We start from the raw sequence: 18,864 nt of genomic DNA, 5'->3' as shown, positions 1-18,864 counted from the left end.
AGCAAAATAAAAGGGTTAAAAATTAGGACCACACTGCTGACAGAAATCTATGGTTTATGACAATTTACAGTAGAATGCTGTGGATTAACATTTCAAATAGAGCTTTTCATCTGACAGTGCAAACCTATTAAAGAAGCAGTTTTGCAATAATTAAAATGACTAAATCTTTAGCAGGTGATATTATGATTTGTGAGTATTAAAGTTCCTTAGCAATGTTCTGATAATAAATAACTTTACCTAGTACCCAAGGGAACTTTACAATTTTTGAAAATCTACATCTTAATTTACCACCAGCAATTGAAGTTAGAAGGGTAAAAAATGAGATTGACCAAAGGTCAAATACACATTGTCATCCAGGAGAACATTCAGGTCGATTTTAACCCTGCCCACCCGATGGGGTGAGTGTGCAGTTATATTAGCTGTAGAGTAATTACCGGTGCGTTTGTGATGTGCTCCCACCCGTCGCCATTTTAACCGCATGGTTTTCTGAGTCGATCAAGGTGGCCAGCAGAGGCAGACTAGGGCCTCATGAATAAATGTAAATCGGGGTCTGATGAAGCACATGCCATTTTTATATGAAATTGCAGGTGTACTACCCTGTGCCCAACCTGCCAGTAAAACTTGACAGAAGGCCGGAGGCCTAGCACACCCGGAGATGGCAGTATCAGGCGGGTGGACTCCCAGCATCATCATTCCACTGGACCCTGGACCTGGGGTCCCAATGATTAGTGGGCTGACTGATATAATGGCAGCTATCAAATTCAGAAAGCATAAAGGAACTTTGGAGAAGTCTTTTAAAGGCACACAGTGGGCAGAAACGATTTCCACCCGATTTTCTTTGCTCATAATTTCCTATGCCATTTATATACCGCTAATGCACTGAATTCGGCGAGGAAATTCAACCCCTAAAGTGATATAAGGACAATCAATTCTGCCTTGCACTCAAGGAATGTAATGCATCTGAAACAAATGTGAGGCTGAATTACCATGGAGGTTCTCCCACTTGTCTGCCATAATTCCAGTGGAAGAACTGCAGAAATCCCGGAAAAACGGTGATAACATGTGGAAGTTGACCTCATATCTGCGGATGAACCCTTTCTGAATTAATCAATTAAGATCGACTTAATAGTCTTCCTCATGAATAATTATCTTGTGATCTGGGCTGGTTCCCTTTTATCTCAATTGAAATTAGCTTTCCAGTCAAGTACCTTGATCTATCCTCTCCTTTACAATTTTTAAATTGAATAGAATTAAGTAATGGTTGCTGCTTCCTAGATGTTCCCCTACATATGAATTACTGGACAATAAAAGACCAAGGTCCATTTGGTTCATCTTCTACCATCCTGGTAGTCACATTGAGGTGTACAAAATTATGAGGGGCACAGATAGGATGGATACTAAGGAGCTTTTTCCCTTCGTTGAGGGTTCTATAACAAGGGGACATAGATTCAAGGTAAAAGGCGGGAGGTTTAGAGGGGATTTGAGAAAGAACTTTTTCACCCAGAGGGTGGTTGGAGTCTGGAACTCACTGCCTGAAAGGGTTGTGGAGGCAGGAACCCTCACAACATTCAAGAAGCATTTGGATGAGCACTTGAAATGCCATAGCATACAAGGCTACGGACCAAATGCTGGAATATGGGATTAGAGTAGACAGGGCTGATTGCCGGCGCGGACACGATGGGCTGAAGGGCCTCTATCCGTGCTGTATGACTCTATGACTCTATGATACAACAATAATGGAGTAGTTGACTAATCATAGCAATTGATCTCTATCAATTAGTCTACAACAGAGGGGGGAAGGAGGAGGAGAGTGCCAGTAATGACGGGGCATTACCTACTTGTCCCAATTCACTTCTTAGAACTAGGTCTAGTATTACCTCCTTCCTCATTGTAACTACTTGTTTTCACATGTCATAGGTAAAGCCATTAGGTTTCGGTTTTCATGAAAAAACGAATTGAATTTTGGAATGTTGAAATCCTGAAATCTGGTGAAATAAAAAAAAGTATTTAACTTATTCAGTAACATTAAAGCAGTTGCATTGGACATAGGCTAATGTTGAGTGCTGTTTTTGAGATGTACCTTGTTTTTGAGCTTTTAGCTTTTTGGGGGCTATGTCAGATTTTTTGAAGATGTTTGCAAACGTTTCCAAGTTTTCTAGGTTGGCAATTATGACTACAGAGTACAAGGAAGCTTGAGGTTCCTTGAGCTTGAAGCTGCACCTCCCTCCTCCAGCCCTGTCATTTTGTTGATAATTGAAATGGCTGTTGCACATCTTTGTGGTGTTAGGGGAAACATTCCTTGCGTTTGGTCACAAGGTTATGAATTCAAGCCCACTGTACAGCCAGAGCTCATGTTGAACGGTAACACATCAGTGCAGCTGCTGGATGAGATAATGAGCTATGGGCATATTCAATCCAGCTGCAGAATAAATCTAGTAGCACTATTGCCACAAAGGCATAGCTCAGTTATAATCTGTCTGATTCTTGTTCAAATTGTGTAAGCAAGGTAGCATGTCACTGAGCTTAATGGGGGTTATATTGGATAACCCTCAAAACCGGGCGCGGGGGTTGTGGTATGCGATTAACCCGTGCCCGGTCGTTGAGATGCAGGCAGCACATTACATTTGTGCTGCCTGGTGATTTACCTGATTCCTGTGAGCAGCCAGGCCTAGCTACGCCGTTGATTGGCTGCTCACCAAAAGGGGGCACCGATATCACGAGTGGCTAGCATCACTTAAAGGCAGCCTGCACCTCTTACTTGCAAAATATAAGATATAGGTCTGCACGGAGTCTGAACAGAGATCAGACATCACACAGATGCAGGTCTGTCCCTATGTTTACAAACTGTTGAGTTATGTTAAAACATTGAATAAAGGTTGCGCACTACTAAATCCAACATCCTCCAATCTGTACGCCAAACCTCACCAAACTGCCGATCTGAATTTATACCAGGCCTGCGAGAGAGCGTGCACCAAGGTTCTCTGACAATGTACTAGAGCCCTTGATGCAAGAGGTGGACAGAAGGAGGGGCATCCTATGTCCGCAGGGGGGTAAGAGGCCCTCCAGACATATGCTCCTGAGACAGTGGGAGGCAGTAAGGGATGAAGTCAATGCCAGGTGCATAGCACCATGAACATGGATGCAGTGCAGGAAGAAGTTCAGTGATTTGACATGAGTGGTCAAGATGAGTGAGATCAATTGTCAAGTGGCATCTCCTACCAACTGCAACACTAGCCACATCCACTGCTCCACGCACTACACCCCACATCACCCACATACCAACAAACTCTTTCACTCAGTACTCAACTCTTCCAATCAGACACTTCCTCTCACCCTCACACATTGCCACTGTTGCAAGCCGCACACCCACAACTCACAGGTCACACATACTGGCAGCTATTCAGCCATGACAGGCACATCATCCAAACATCTTGCAGGACACTCATCGACACACATCCTGCTTTCTTGCAGGAGAAGGTGTCTCATAACAGGAGGCAGCAAGTGGCAGTGGCTCCATGGAACATGAACCTAGCTGTCCTCTCTCAGGATGACAGCATTCCTGTCCCACACCTGCCACTCCGCCAGTGCCCTTGCTGTTGTCTGTCAGCTAGCCAGCCCACTCCCTGTAGAGTATTGAAACTTTATTCTCGGAACATGGGCAGATAGGAACAGGAGTAGTCCATTTAGCCCCTCGAGCCTGTACCGCCATTCAGTAAGATTATGGTTGATCTGTGACCTAACTCCATATACCTGCCTTAGCCCCATATCACTTAATACCTTTGGTTAACAAGAATCTATCAATCTCAGATTTAAAATTAACAATTGAGCTAGCACCAACTGCTGTTTGCAGAATAGCATTCCAAACTTCCACCAACCTTTGCGTGTAGAAGTATTTCCTAACTTCACTCCTGCAAGCTCTGGGTCTAATTCTTAGGCTATGTTTCCTCGTCCTAGTATTCAAGTATAGGAGACCTCCAAAAACAGGTACAAATGCATCAACAGCCAGAAGCAATAATTCAGCAACTAACCTGTAACTCCTGCATGATCCCTTTAAATAGCGCTGATGGGGGGGTCCTCCATGCTATTGATGACCTGTTCAGCCGTGCGAGGTTAAGAAAGTGCATTGTCTGGAGCATTGAGATCCATAATTGCATCTGCCCCTTTAAATCAATGTTGTGCATTGATCTACTGCTTATTCCCTCTACTTTACATGGTGCTGGTGTTCGTTATCGGCGTGTGCCAAGATGGCGTCTGGCACACGTCACACTATAAGTGTGCATGTGCATTCAAGGCTCCATTTTGGGTCCTTTGGAGGCTGCCTGTAGTGCTTGAAAAACAGCGGCTGCGCGGCCCAATTTATAGCCCCTTGTTTGTGGTAAAATAAAGTTCGCAGAGAATGAACCAATAGCAAACAGTGTCATTTTAATTTAGTTCAGTAATATTGCATGGACCTCTGTTCACTTTTGACATGGACATTTTGATCATTTTTTGAACTAGCGGTATCAGTTATTTGTTGTTGTATATGTGACATATGCATAAAGAAACTGAGAAAAGCTAATTCACCACAAAATTATAAACCCTTTTAAAAACTGAATAATTATGTGCTCCAGTAAAAGATGTCTTTCTGTACAATCATTTCAAAGTTAGCAATGTTTTTTGCTACTTTCACTTCAATTGCCCTAACTATAATCTTTCAATCTTTCAAAGTTCTCTAGATTCAAGAACTGTTCCTCTAGATTGGAAAATTGCACATGTCACTCCGCTTTTTAAGAAAGGAGAGAGAGGGAAACCGGGGAATTATAGACCAGTTAGCCTAACATCTGTTGTGGGGAAATTGCTGGAGTCTATAATTAAGGATAGGGTGACTGAACACCTCGAGAATTTTCAGTTAATCAGAGAGAGCCAGCATGGATTTGTGAAAGGTAGGTCGTGCCTGACAAACCTGATTGAATTTTTTGAAGAGGTGACTAAAGTAATGGACAGGGGAATGTCAATGGATGTTATTTATATGGACTTCCAGAAGGCATTGATAAGGTCCCACATAAGAGACTGTTAGCTAAGATAAAAGCCCATGGAATCGAAGGAAAAGTACGGACTTGGTTAGGAAATTGGCTGAGCGAAAGGCGACAGAGAGTAGGGATAATGGGTAAGTATTCACATTGGCAGGATGTGACTAGTAGAGTCCCGTAGGGATCTGTCTTGGGGCCTCAATTATTTACAATATTTATTAACGACTTAGATGAAGGCATAGAAAGTCTCATATCTAAGTTTGCCGATGACACAAAGATTGGTGGCATTGTAAGCAGTGTAGATGGAAACATAAAATTACAAATCGATATTGATAGATTAGGTGAATGTGCAAAACTGTGGCAAATGGAATTCAATGTAGACAAATGTGAGGTCATCCACTTTGGATCAAAAAAGGATAGAACAGGGCATTTTCTAAATGGTAAAAAGTTAAAAACAGTGGATGTCCAAAGGGACTTAGGGGTTCAGGGACATGGATCATTGAAGTGTCATGAACAGGTGCAGAAAATAATCAATAAGGTTAATGGAATGCTGGCCTTTATATCTAGAGGACGAGAGTACAAGGGGGCAGAAGTTATGCTGCAGCTATACAAAACCCTGGTTAGACCGCATCTGGAGTACTGTGAGCAGTTCTGGGCACCGCACCTTTGGAAGGACATATTGGCCTTGGAGGGAGTGCAGCGTAGGTTTGCTAGAATGATACCCGGACTTCAAGGATTAAGTTACGAGGAGAGATTACACAAATTGGGGTTGTATTCTCTAGAGTTTCGAAGGTTAAGGGGTGATCTGATTGAAGTTTATAAGATATTAAGGGGAATGGATAGGGTGGATAGAGAGAAACTATTTCTGCTGGTTGGAGATTCTAGGAGTAGGGGGCACAGTCTAAAAATTAGAGCCAGACCTTTCATGAGTGAGATTAGAAAACATTTCTACACACAAAGGGTGGCAGAAGTTTGGAACTCTCTTCCGCAAACAGCAATTGATACGAGCTCAATTGCTAAATTTAAATGTGAGATAGATAGCTTTTTGGCAACCAAAGGTATTAAGGGATATGGGCCAAAGGCAGGTATATGGAGTTAGATCACAGATCAGCCATGATCTTATCAAATGGCGGAGCAGGCACGAGGGGCTAAATGGCCTACTCCTGTTCCTATGTTCCTATGTTCTAATTACTGGAAACTTTAAACATAATTATATTCTAAAAATGATGATTCAAAAATACATAATTAATCTTCCAATGCAGTTGTGTGTAACCTCCTAATTGCTCTTTATAGTGCCTCTGATGTAGAAAGTAACACCAATCCAATCATATTCCCCATGATATCTGAAGGGAACTGTCACATTGTATAGCTTGGGGGGAGGGGAGGTTCAATGAAAATTTCAGCACACTGTTATTCCAATATCTGTGGGGATCTCAGAAGACGTAGACAATGAAAAGGTAGTGGGGGTTGTGAGATTTTCAGCACATTAGTAATTCTAATATCTACAGGGACCTAGCATGTGATGAAAATGTGCTACAAGGCGGAAATTGCCTTTCTCTTTTTCTAATAAAGTATCTATCTCTCTGAAATATGGAAAACCATATGATCCAGCTTGATTTTGTCCTTTTAATCATTGATGGTTAACACAGGAATCAATTGAAATATGTATTTATTATGGACAGTTGTATATTTTAACTCTTTTTGCTTTTGTTTCCTGTAACATAAAATACATACTGTGCATATATACAGAAACTCTAATTTTATACTGTGAAAACACAAAATATTAAATGAACAATTACGATCTGCCTGTATTAAATATAAACAGGTGTGTAGACAAAATCCTAGGTTTGTTTCCAGTGTAAAGCAAATCAATGCAAGCTATTAAAATAGTAGCAATACTGATACATGATGTATAAACCTTACACAAATGCACAGGCAGAAGGCAATATAAAGATTATGGTAGGTCCTTTATTTTTGTTATAAATAAATGAATGACATATTAATCTTTCACATAATGCATTTATATAATTTTAAGTAAAACTATGACTGAACATATATCGGAATATGCACACTTTATTTTAAGTGTGTTTCAAACGATGCACAGAGAATAAACAACTGCAACTTTGCCGTATACAATATTTTTAACACAGGAAAGACATGGGATTTGACAGGAGAGTCAAAGATTGTGAGTGAAGTTATAATTGAAGAGAGAATTTTTGAGGAGGCTTTTGAATGTGGGGAGAGATATAATAAAGCGGACGGGTTTAGGAAGAAAATTCCAGAGTGAAGCAGCATGATGGCTAAAGACTCGACTACCTCTGGTACATCAGAGGGGAGTGAGTGGGGGAGCGGGAGGGGAATGCAGAGTCAGAAGTGCAGAGTGTGGACTGGGATATGCAGCTCTTGTTCAGATCTAGGGTGGCTTGATGTCATGAAGGGATGAAGATTTTTAATTGCATATGCTGAGGGATAGGGAGCAATAGACGTCTGGGCTGTTAGCACTCGATACAGGATAAGATGTAAACGCTGGGTTTCTGGATGAGCTGGACTTTGTGTGGGACAGAACTCAGGAGGCTGGTAAGCACAACATTGCAGAAATCAAGTTTGAAGGTGGAAAAGTGTGGATGAGGGTTTCAGCACTGGTGACAGTTTCCAGCCAATCAGAGACTGACGGTGGCCACCGCTGTCCTACCCACAACATGCAAATGCCAGTGGGGAAGTTGGACCTGGGTTTCCATTGGATTTGCCTGTTGGTCACTCCTGTTAGTGCTGCTCCCCAGTCTGCCAGGAGACGCTTGGCAGTAGACCCTGGCATAACAATGGGAAGGCCCCTGTTTTCTCCAATTCAGCTCCAACCACTTACCTTTGTAAGCTTAGTCTCAACTTTACTTACACTCTTCTTCGAGGCTCTTCTGCCAGACCTTCTGATGCTGAAATACCTCCAGGATTATTTACCCAACAGCTGTGAGCTCCCAATTTATGGTAGAAATCCTGCGGGGAGCCTACAGCTGTTTGTTAAGTCACTCGCAACTGAGGAAAATGGTTCGGGTCATGGCAGGGTTGAACAGGCAGAAATTTATCCAGAGTCAATTGGTTTCAGCTGGGGCAAGACTGAAATTGGCCGCAATTCCCCAGGCTAGGGAAGGGGAAACAATAAACCAGGGTCCCTATTCCCTAATGGTTGTCTGATAACTATTTCTGGAATGTGTGGATGCGCACCTGTTGTATTGTATTGTTGTGTGTCATGCTTGGCTCGGTTGGTTGCGCACTCACATCTGATTCAATAGATTATAGATTTGGGTCCCACATCATGAGCCCACTGTCTGAAGACACTAGGCTGATACTCCAGTGCAGGTTTTTATTATAGGAAATACTGCCTGTGGATGAGACATGAGGTGCTGTTTGTATGCTCAGTAAGACAGTAAAGATCCCATGGCACTATTTGAAGAAGAGCAAGGAATTTTTCCAGTACCTTGACCAATGCTTGAGTGGAGTAGGCGTACAATGATTTCTCTGACAAAAATAGGACAATGTATAAATTGTTATTTATTTGCAGACATGTTGTGAAACTGGGGACAGATAAATACAGATGCACTTAAAAGATATGTGCAATGGGACACGAAGTGCAAAGGTGAACTACTGAATACAAGACTATTTCATAAATATTATAGACTTATAGTATCATAGTATGTACAGCACAGGAGGAGGCTATTTGGCCCATTGTGCCTGTGCCAGCTCTTCGAAAGAGCTATCCAATTAGTCACTCTCCCCTGCTCCTTCCCCATAGCCCTGTAAATGTTTCCCCTTCAAGTATTTATCTAATTCTCTTCTGAAAGTTATTATTGAATCTGCCCCACCACCCTTTCAGGCAGTGCATTCCAGATCAGAACAACTTGCTGCATAAAAAGATGTTTCCTCATGTCGCCTTTGGTTCTTTCGCCCATCACCTTAAATCTGTGTTCTCTGGTTACCGACCTTTCTGCCACTGGAAACAGTTTCTCCTTATTTACTCTATCAAAACCGTTCATGATTTTGAACACATCTATCAAATCTCCCCTTAACCTTCTCTGTTTTGAGGAGAATAACCCCAGCTTCTCCAGTCTCTCCACATAACTAAAGTCCCTCATCCCTGGCACCATTCTAGTAAATCTCATCTGCACCCTCTCTAAGGCCTTGACATCCTTCCTAAAGTTTAGTGCCCAGAACTGACCACACTACTCCAGCTGAAGCCTAACCAGTGTTTTATAAAAATTTAGCATAACTTCCTTGCTTTTGTACTCTATGCCTTTATAAATAAAGCCCAGGATCCCATGTTCTTTTTTAACAGCCTTCTCAACTTTTCCTGCCACCTTCAAAGATTTGTGTATGACCACCCTCTTTTCCTGCACCTCCTTTAAAATTATACCATTTAGTTTATATTGCCTCTCATCATTATTCCTACCAAAATGTATCACTTTACACTTCTCTGCGTTAAATTTCATCTGCTATGTGTCTGTCCATTTCACCAGTCTGTCCTCCTAAAGTCTGTTATTATTCTCCACATTGTACTACATTTCTGAGTTTTGTGTCATCTGCAAACTTTGAAATTATACCCTTCATACCCAAGTCCAGGTCATTAATATATTTTCACATCGTTCACCTGACGAAGGAGGAAGCCTCCGAAAGCTTGTGAATTTAAAATAAAATTGCTGGACTATAACTTGGTGTTGTAAAATTGTTTACAATATATCAAAGAGATCAGTGGTCCTAATATTGACCCCTGGGGAACACCAATGTATACTTCCCTCCAGTCTGAAAAACAACTGTTTACCACTACTCTCTGCTTTCTGTCCTTTAGCCAATTTTGTGTCCACGCTGCTACTTAGAGTCATAGAGTCATAGAGTTATACAGCACGGATAGAGGCCCTTCGGCCCATCGTGTCCGCGCCGGCCATCAAGCCCTGTCTACTCTAATCCCATATTCCAGCATTTGGTCCGTAGCCTTGTATGCTATGGCATTTCAAGTGCTCATCCAAATGCTTCTTGAATGTTGTGAGGGTTCCTGCCTCCACAACCCTTTCAGGCAGTGAGTTCCAGACTCCAACCACCCTCTGGGTGAAAAAGTTCTTTCTCAAATCCCCTCTAAACCTCCCGCCTTTTACCTTGAATCTATGTCCCCTTGTTATAGAACCCTCAACGAAGGGAAAAAGCTCCTTAGTATCCATCCTATCTGTGCCCCTCATAATTTTGTACACCTCAATCATGTCCCCCCTCAGCCTCCTCTGCTCCAAGGAAAACAAACCCAATCTTCCCAGTCTCTCTTCATAGCTGAAGCGCTCCAGCCCTGGTAACATCCTGGTGAATCTCCTCTGCACCCTCTCCAAAGCAATCACATCCTTCCTGTAGTGTGGCGACCAGAACTGCACACAGTACTCCAGCTGTGGCCTAACCAGTGTTTTATACAGCTCCATCATAACCTCCTTGCTCTTATATTCTATGCCTCGGCTAATAAAGGCAAGTATCCCATATGCCTTCTTTACCACCTTATCTACCTGTTCCGCCGCCTTCAAGGATCTGTGAACTTGCACACCAAGATCCCTCTGACCCTCTGTCTTGCCTAGGGTCTTCCCATTCATTGTGTATTCCCTTGCCTTGTTAGTCCCTCCAAAGTGCATCACCTCGCACTTTTCCGGGTTAAATTCCATTTGCCACTGTTCCGCCCATCTGACCAACCCACCTATATCGTCCTGCAGACTGAGGCTATCCTCCTCGCTATTTACCACCCTACCAATTACTTTAGAAGTAATTTTCCATATCCTTGCAAAAGTTACATGTAAAGAAAAGGAAGAACTTTTAGAAGCATTTATATAGTGCCTTTCACAACCTCAGGACGTCCCAAAGTGCTTCACAGTCAATGAAGTATTTTTGAAGTGCTGTCAATGTTTTAATGCAGGAAACGCAGCAGCCAATTTGCGCACAGCAAGGTCCCATAAACAGCAACGTGATAATGACCAGATAATCTGTTTTAATGATGTTGGTTGAGGGATAAATATTGGCCAGGACATCGGGAGAACTCCACTGCCCTTCTTCGCAATAGTGCCATGGGATCTTTTACGAACACCTGAGAGAGCAGATGGGACTTCGGTTTAACATCTCATCTGAAGACTGCTTTTACAACTACTTTTACTTTACTGGGGATTTGATGGAAGGAAAAACTTTCTGTAAACTTATCAGACATCTGGGGCCCGATATTAGGAGGGAGGTGAGTTGGCAGCGGGGGGTCGACTGGCCGCGTGGGTAACACGCCCAGTGAAATCAGTGTGCTCCGCACGCGATCGCAGCCTAATTGAAGGCACTTACGCGTGCTTCTGGGTTTCCCGTTCCAGACCTGCGCAGCGGGTGCACTGCGCACCCGCATCACAGGCTGTCAGCAGGAGGAGCCCTATTTAAAGGGGCAGTCCTCCAATGCTCCTCCCGCAGCAAACAAACAAATTGGCAGCATGGAGCAGCCCAGAGGCAAGGCTGCTCTAAGGTTCTCAGACTCCTCACTCCAGATGCTGCTCGATGGAATGAGGAGGAGGAGGGAAACGTTTTTCCCAGCGGACGGGAGGAAGTGGCCTGCCTCTGCCACCAAGAAGGTCTGGCTCGAGGTGGCAGAGGAGGTCAGCAGCAGCAGTAACATCTCCCGAACCTGGGTCCAGTGCAGGAAGCGCTTTAATGACCTAACCAGGTCAGCCAAAGTGAGCATACTTACGCACTCTCCCACACTCTGTCTTCCACATCACCTCCACCACCACACAACTCCTTCTGCACTGCCACCACAACGCTCTGGCATCATTCCTCACATCCACTCAACCATCATCCTCACCTTGCCTGCACTTACTCACCGCCCCAGTTCCCATTTGAACACTACCACGCAACCCAACCCTCATACAATCTCATGGCTATGTCTCACACGCACCCTCCCATGCATCTCCCTCACGGTCACCTCCACCTACACCAATGCATGCAGTGGGTCACTATGCAACCATCACCCAATCAAGCCTCTCTGTGTTTTGCCTTGATAGGAGAAGAGATGCCAGAAGGCCCAGGAGAGGGATGATGGCGAAAGGGGACATGGAAGTGGGGACACCACTCAAAACGCTTCCATGTCTCACCCGTTGCCCCCCTTTCAACCAGTACCTGCAGTGCTGCCTCCTCTCCAGGTGCTTGAGTCTGCCCCCGCACAGGTACAGGTGGAGCAGTCTTTGGAGAGGTTCTCATGGGCACTGAAACCCAGAGGGCATCAGCACAAAGCATCTAATCGGTCAGGGCATGAACAAGAGCAACCTGCCACTACCTCTGCTCCAGCCACAGGGGAAGCACCACGTAGGAGTAGTCAGAAGCGTAAGGCAAAGGTTTTGTGAGCACAAAAGGGATGCACAAGTGTGTTTGACGATTTGTCATGTTTTTTATTTATATTTGTTTTCTTTCACAGTCACAATAAATCTTATTATTATCACCACTACTGCCACGTCTTGCCCATTCTTGACTGGCTTGTGCAATAAGTCCCTTTCATGAGGTTCACCATGAACACGCACACTTGATGCCACCCATTGGGTCATTCTACAGTGGGTGTAGGTGAAGTTGCACCACTGTTTTGTGCAGGGGGCGGGGCAGGGGGCTGGTGTGGCCGGTCCTCTGTCCAGGTGATGAGGACTGGACAGTCGGATGTTAGGAGAACCGTTCACATATCAGTGACTCCCTGGCCTCACGAGCAGCCAGGTGAGCCGCTGTTCTGCCCATGGGTTGCTCCTCCTCCTCGTCCTCCTCCTCCTCCTCGGCCTCCTCCTCCTCCTCAATGTGGGTGGCAGATGTGGAAGGGGCCTCCTCAAGCGGCACCCCTCTCTGTTGTGCCATGTTGTGCAGGGCACAACAGACGACTATAATGCGTCTCATTCTGTCTGGTGCTTATTGAAGTGCTCCCCCAGAAAGATCAAGGCACCTGAAGCGCATCTTGAGCAGCCCTATAGCATGCTCAATTGTGGACCTGGTAGTGATGTGGCTGTCGTTATATCAACGCTGTGGCTCAGTGGTGGGGTTCCTCAGAGATGTCATAAGCCACGTGTGCAGGGGGTATCCCTTGTCCCGAGGAGCCAGCCCTTGTGGGTGTTGGGTGCATGGAAGAGGGGCAGGACGTTGGACTCCCTGAGGATGAAGGAATCGTGGCAGCTGCCAGGGTATCTGGTGCACACATGAAGGAATCTCTTGCGGTGGTCACAGATGAGATGAGTGTTCATGGAGTGATAGCCCTTCCTGTTGATGAACAGTCCTGGCTCGTGTGGAGGTGCTCGTATTGCTATATGGGTGCAATCGATTACACCCTGCACCTGTGGGAAGCCAGCCACAGCGTGTAATCCCACTGCCCTCTCCGTCTGGCTGAGGTCATCCATGGGGAAGTTGATATCGCGCGTGGCCCTGCAGAACAAGCCGTCGGTGACCTGCCTTATGCACTTGTGTGCAGACAACTGAGAGACCCCGGTGATGTCCCCGGTGGCACCCTGGAAGGATCTGGAGGAGAAGAAGTTGAGGGCAGTGGTGACTTTGACAGTGACAGGCAAGAAGATGCTGCTCGGTCCATCCAGGAGCAGCTCATTATTAAGGAGGCTGCAGATGTCCGCGACTACCTGGCGACTGACTCTGAGCCTCCGTATGCACTCCTCTTCATAGAGGTCCAGGAAGCTGAGCCTTGGTCTGTAGACCCTGTGGCGAAGGTAGTGCCTTCTGTGACACATCTCTCTCTGCGGTTGCCCTCCCTCCTCCTGTGCAGGTGGATGTGTCACAGCACTGTGTTGTGGAGCTCCACGTGTCAGAGTTGGACGATGTGGCCAGCGAGGCTGGTGATGCTGTTCGTCCTCCGAGGAGGTCATGACTGCAGCTATGGCGGCCCCCATTCGGAAGTTGTACGTTTGAGGGGGTCCACAAGGTAGGTAAATGTGTCTGCACACCGGAGTTGAGGTTGCAAGTTGGTGAATTTTAGTGTTAGGAGGAGGGTAGTGCAGGCCAAACTTTGTCCAAAGTGACAGAGTGACCCCCTGCAATGAGTGAGGGTCTCCACCCCCCCCCCCCCCCAAACCTGTCAAATGGACCATTTCAGCTGCCACAGGCTGATGGCTGCAACACGTCTGTTTCAGCTGGGAGTGTTTCCCCCAGTAAGGGAAACACGCTTAGTTTAGATGCAAATCCCACCCCTCCTAAAATGACCTGAACAATCAAATTAATTGATTTAAGTGGGATCCCGCTGGCTTTAATTGCAGACCCCAGACCCGCCCCGGGAATCCCCAATTTTCTGACCGCCACGAACGCACCCGCTCGGCCACCCTAAAATCGACCCCCGGGAATTCCAGGGTGAGTGTTTGGATGCTAGGTGCAATTTTGAAAATTTCTGTAATTGGTTTATCTTGACAAGTTAAACTTTTCTTCATGAATTACACCATGCCAATGTCCTTTTGCTTTTTGAGCATTGCACTAGATTTTGTTTTTCACAAGTCATTTTAAGTCATTTATAATTTTCAGACAACCTTAGACAATTTGACAAAACAAAAGTTTTAGTCCTTTATTAAAGCTTTTTGCTCTTATCTATGCAATTCCTCTTCTTTCTGATGTTGGTAGCGATATGCCTGTTCCTAAGAAAGTGTCGTAATGTTTGATAAAATGATTAACAATAACAAAAAGCTTAGAATATGAATTCATGGCCGATGTCCCCTCTGGACTTTACGTTGATGCATTACCACCATCAGCTTAATATGGCACTTTTACTCGCATATGTTCTAATCCATGAGCAATCCGACTAAGACAGCAGGTTTGAATAATGGCTACCAGCTTCTGATTGGGTTCTCTTAATGTGCTAATGTTGGCAATTTAAGACTTGCATGAATTACTGCCTTTATGCTTGAGTAATGACTATGGCTGTTACTGCTTGTTTCTTAAAGACCTAAATGCCTGTAATTTGAATTATTACCCCCCAAAATCTTTGCAATATTAAAATTTACTACATTTATTAAAACCATCACAAAGTCAAAAGGTAAAATGCATGGCTAATTACAAGACTATCCAGCGGGCTTGATGGACCAAATGGACTTTTCTCACAATGTTTACTTATACATAAAGTACATAAAGGTAAATAACATATAACTTAAAGCACTTATTATTATAGAACAGCTTTGTTATCAATTATATCCTGCTATTTTTCACTAAAGGAGGCTTTCAATCATTCTCTTTTTCACACCATTTTGCAGCAATACTACAGATTTCTTTTTTCTCTCTCAGGAAATGTAAATTAACACTGATTAGTCTCATCTGGCTGCCAGTATCCATAATATTTATTTAAATGCCGGTAAAAGAGCCAGTAGGATTTCGAGAACTACACCTTAAAATCAGAGTGAAACTGTTCAGACTGGAGTCAGGTGAACTTTGAATTATCTTTGTATAAAGATGATACTGAAATACGTCTTTGCTCCATTACAAAGTCAATTTTTACCATTCAGAGGTTATTATTCACAATTCCAATGTGATTTGCTTCCTCCGGAGAAAGATTTGAGCACCTGGTTGCTGTGGAGAATAATTCCACAGGGACATAATGAAGTAACAGAAATTTAAGATGAACTCATACATTAATTAGGACGATATTCTCTCAAAAAGCATTTATGAAGGTTTCAATATGGGTTCAACTTCTTTTAAGGACCCTTGTAATAACCTAAAATAAAACCTCTCCCATATTTTTAACAGGGAGTGGCACTCACAAGGAGAGCATGGCAGGAAACTGCGAGCATGCAGCCCATGATTTTCTATGGGCTTGATTTTCACACCCGCGATCGGGTCCGTTCCTGGCGGGGGGGGGCTGCGAAAATCGGGGATTCCCGGGGCGGGTCTGGAGCCCGGCTCCAACCCAGTGACGCGCTGACATATGCGCGCAGCCCCCGCATGTGGGACTCCCGCCGGCAATTAAAGCTGGCGGGGTGCCACTTAAAGTACTTAAACAGGTACTTCAGGTTGTTTACAGACCTGATTGACCTGATATTTTAGGAGGGATGGGATTTTGAAATTAACTGAGGCTGTTTCCCGTACTGGGGGAAACACTCCCGGTTGAAATGAACGTGTTGCAGCCTGTGACAGCTGCATAGGTCCATTTTACAGGTGGGGTGGGGGAGACCCTCACTCATTGCAGGAGGCCACTCTGTCACTTTGGACAAAGTTTGGCCTCCACCACCCTCCTCCTAACAATAAAATTCACCAACTTGCACACTTACCCCGGTGTCCAGAAACATTTACCTACCTTGCGACCCCCTCAGATGTACATCTTCTGGAGGGGACCGCCGTAGCTGCAGTCATGACCTCCTCGGAGGGCGAACAGCATCACCAGCCTCGCCGGCCACGCCGTCCACCTCTAACACTTGGAGCTCCACAACACAGTGCTGTGACACATCCACCTGCACAGCAGGAGGGAGGGCAACCGCAGAGAGAAATGCGTCGCAGAAGGCACTACCCTCGCCACAGGGTCTACAGACCGAGGCTCAGCTTCCTGGACCTCTCTGAGCGGCAGTGCACGCGGAGGCTCAGAGTAACTCGACATGTAGTCGTGGACATCTGCAGCCTCTTTCATGCCGAGCTGCTCCCGGCTGGCCCGAGCACCATCTTCTTACCTGTCGCTGTCAAAGTCACCACTGCCCTCAACAACTTCTCCTCCGCATCCTTCCAGGGTGCCACCAGGGACATCGCCGACGTCTCTCAGTCATCTGCACAAAACAGCCCTGCAAATACACCTACACCAACTCTGCAGTGACAATGGGTGGCATCAGGTGTGCGTGTTCATGGTGAACCCCATGAAAGGGCAAGACGTGGCAGTAGTGGTGATAATAATAAGATTTATTTTGCATGTGAAAGAAAACAAATATAAATGAAAAACATGACAAATCGTCAGACACCCCTGTGCATTCCCTTTGTGCTCACAAAACCTTCACCTTGCGTTTCCGGGAACCCCTACGTGGTGCTACCCCTGTGGCTTCAGCAGAGGTAGTGGCAGGTTGCTCTTGTCCATGCCCTGACCGATGAGATGCTTTGAGCCGACGCCCTCTGGGTTTTGGTGCCCGTGAGGGCCCCTCCAAAGACTGCTCCACCTGCACCTGTGCAGGGGCAGACTCAGCCACCTGGAGAGGGGACAGCATTGTGGGTACTGGTTGAGAGGGGGGCAACGGGTGAGACGTGGGAGCGCTTTGAGTGGTGTCCCCACTTCCATGTCCCCTGTCACCATCATCCCCCTCGTGGCCCAGGCCCACATCACTCCTTCCACCCTGCTGGACGGCAGTTTGGAGGACTTGTGTGAGGCCTTGGAAGGCCACTTGTAATGTATCTGTCAGCCTGTTCAAGGCGGCAGAATGTTGCTCACCCTGAATCTGAACGGCCATTGTCAGGGCCTGAATGGACTCATTGTTGAGCCGTGCTTGACGCTCGAGGGAGGCTAGCCTTTCCTCCATCGCAGACATTCCCACACCTACCCGCGACACTATCTCAGAGATGCCTTCACGTCCCTGCGACACTATCTTGGAGATACCCTCCTATACCTGTACCACCATTCCCCTCATGCAGGAGTTAGACTCCTCCATCCACTGCGCGATTGTGGAGAGTGCGCGTGGCACCTGTTCCAGCGCCTCGGCAATGTGCTGCTGGCCCTCAATGATTCTCCTTTTCACGGCTGGCCCCCAGGGTTCAGCATCTGGGTCCAGCTGAGCACAGCCTGGAGAAGAGTGCTCTCACCGACGCAGACTCTCCACGGCTGCCCCTGCCATCAGGGTCTGCTCGTGCTCACATGTGCGTGGTGACTCACCATGTGCAAGCCCATCTAAGTGAGGACGGGGACCCACCGAGGTGTGTGTATCTGCGCTGGTGGATGCATGGCTGAGATGTGATGATGGACCCTCAGAGGCCGGCAGGTTCTCTGAGGAATCGCCCTCCACGGTCACGGCACTCGCAGATGGCCCTGCAAGAGAACAGAAAGCAATATTAGGCATGTGGACAGATGTTGAGGTGCTGCAGACGCCAAGTGATGCTAAGATCATTCGCTATCATGAGTGCTGAGTGTTGGTTTTCTGTCACCGGCCGCTTGTGCAATCCCAGCCTCGGCATCCGCCACGGACAGGCACTCCAGCGACCTGCTGATCTCCAATGCCTGCTGCTCTGCGTCTGTTAGTGCCACCTGGTGTGGCGGGCCCCCTCCGGTCCGTGCCCTCTCCCGGGCGTTCTGGCATCTCTTTTCCTATCAAGGCAAAACACAGAGGCGTGATTGAGTGATGTTTACATGGTGAGCCGCTGCATACATTGATGTGGGTGGGGTTGAGCGTGAGGGAGATGCATGGGAGGGCGCGTGTGCAACATAGTCATGAGATTGTATGAGGATTGGGTTGCGTGGTAGTGTTCGAATGGGGACAGGGGCGGTGAGTACATGCAGGCAAGGTGAGGATGATAGTTGAGTGGATGTGAGGAGTGATGCGAGAGCGATGTGGTGGCAGTGCAGAAGGGTTGTGTGGTCGTGGAGGTGATGTGGAAGACGGAGTGTGGGAGAATGTGTAAGTATACTCACTTTGCCTGACCTGGTTAGGTCATTAAATCTCTTCCTGCACTGGACCCAGGTTCGTGGCACATTGCCGCTGCTGGTGACCTCCTCGGCCACCTCCAGCCAAGCCTTCTTCGTGGTGGAGGGAGGACACTTCCTCCCATCAGATGGGAAAAAGATTTCCCTCCTCCTCCTCACCCCATCCAGCAGCAGCTGGAGTGAGGAATCTGAAAATCTTGGGGCCGCCTTCCCTCTGGCCTGCTCCATGGCTCAGCATTGGTTGTTTGC

This window comes from Heptranchias perlo, chromosome 4, assembly GCF_035084215.1.
Source record: "Heptranchias perlo isolate sHepPer1 chromosome 4, sHepPer1.hap1, whole genome shotgun sequence".
Taxonomy (NCBI): Eukaryota; Metazoa; Chordata; class Chondrichthyes; order Hexanchiformes; family Hexanchidae; genus Heptranchias; species Heptranchias perlo.
The sequence above is the reverse complement of the archived record's forward strand: the minus strand, read 5'-3'. Positions refer to the sequence as shown.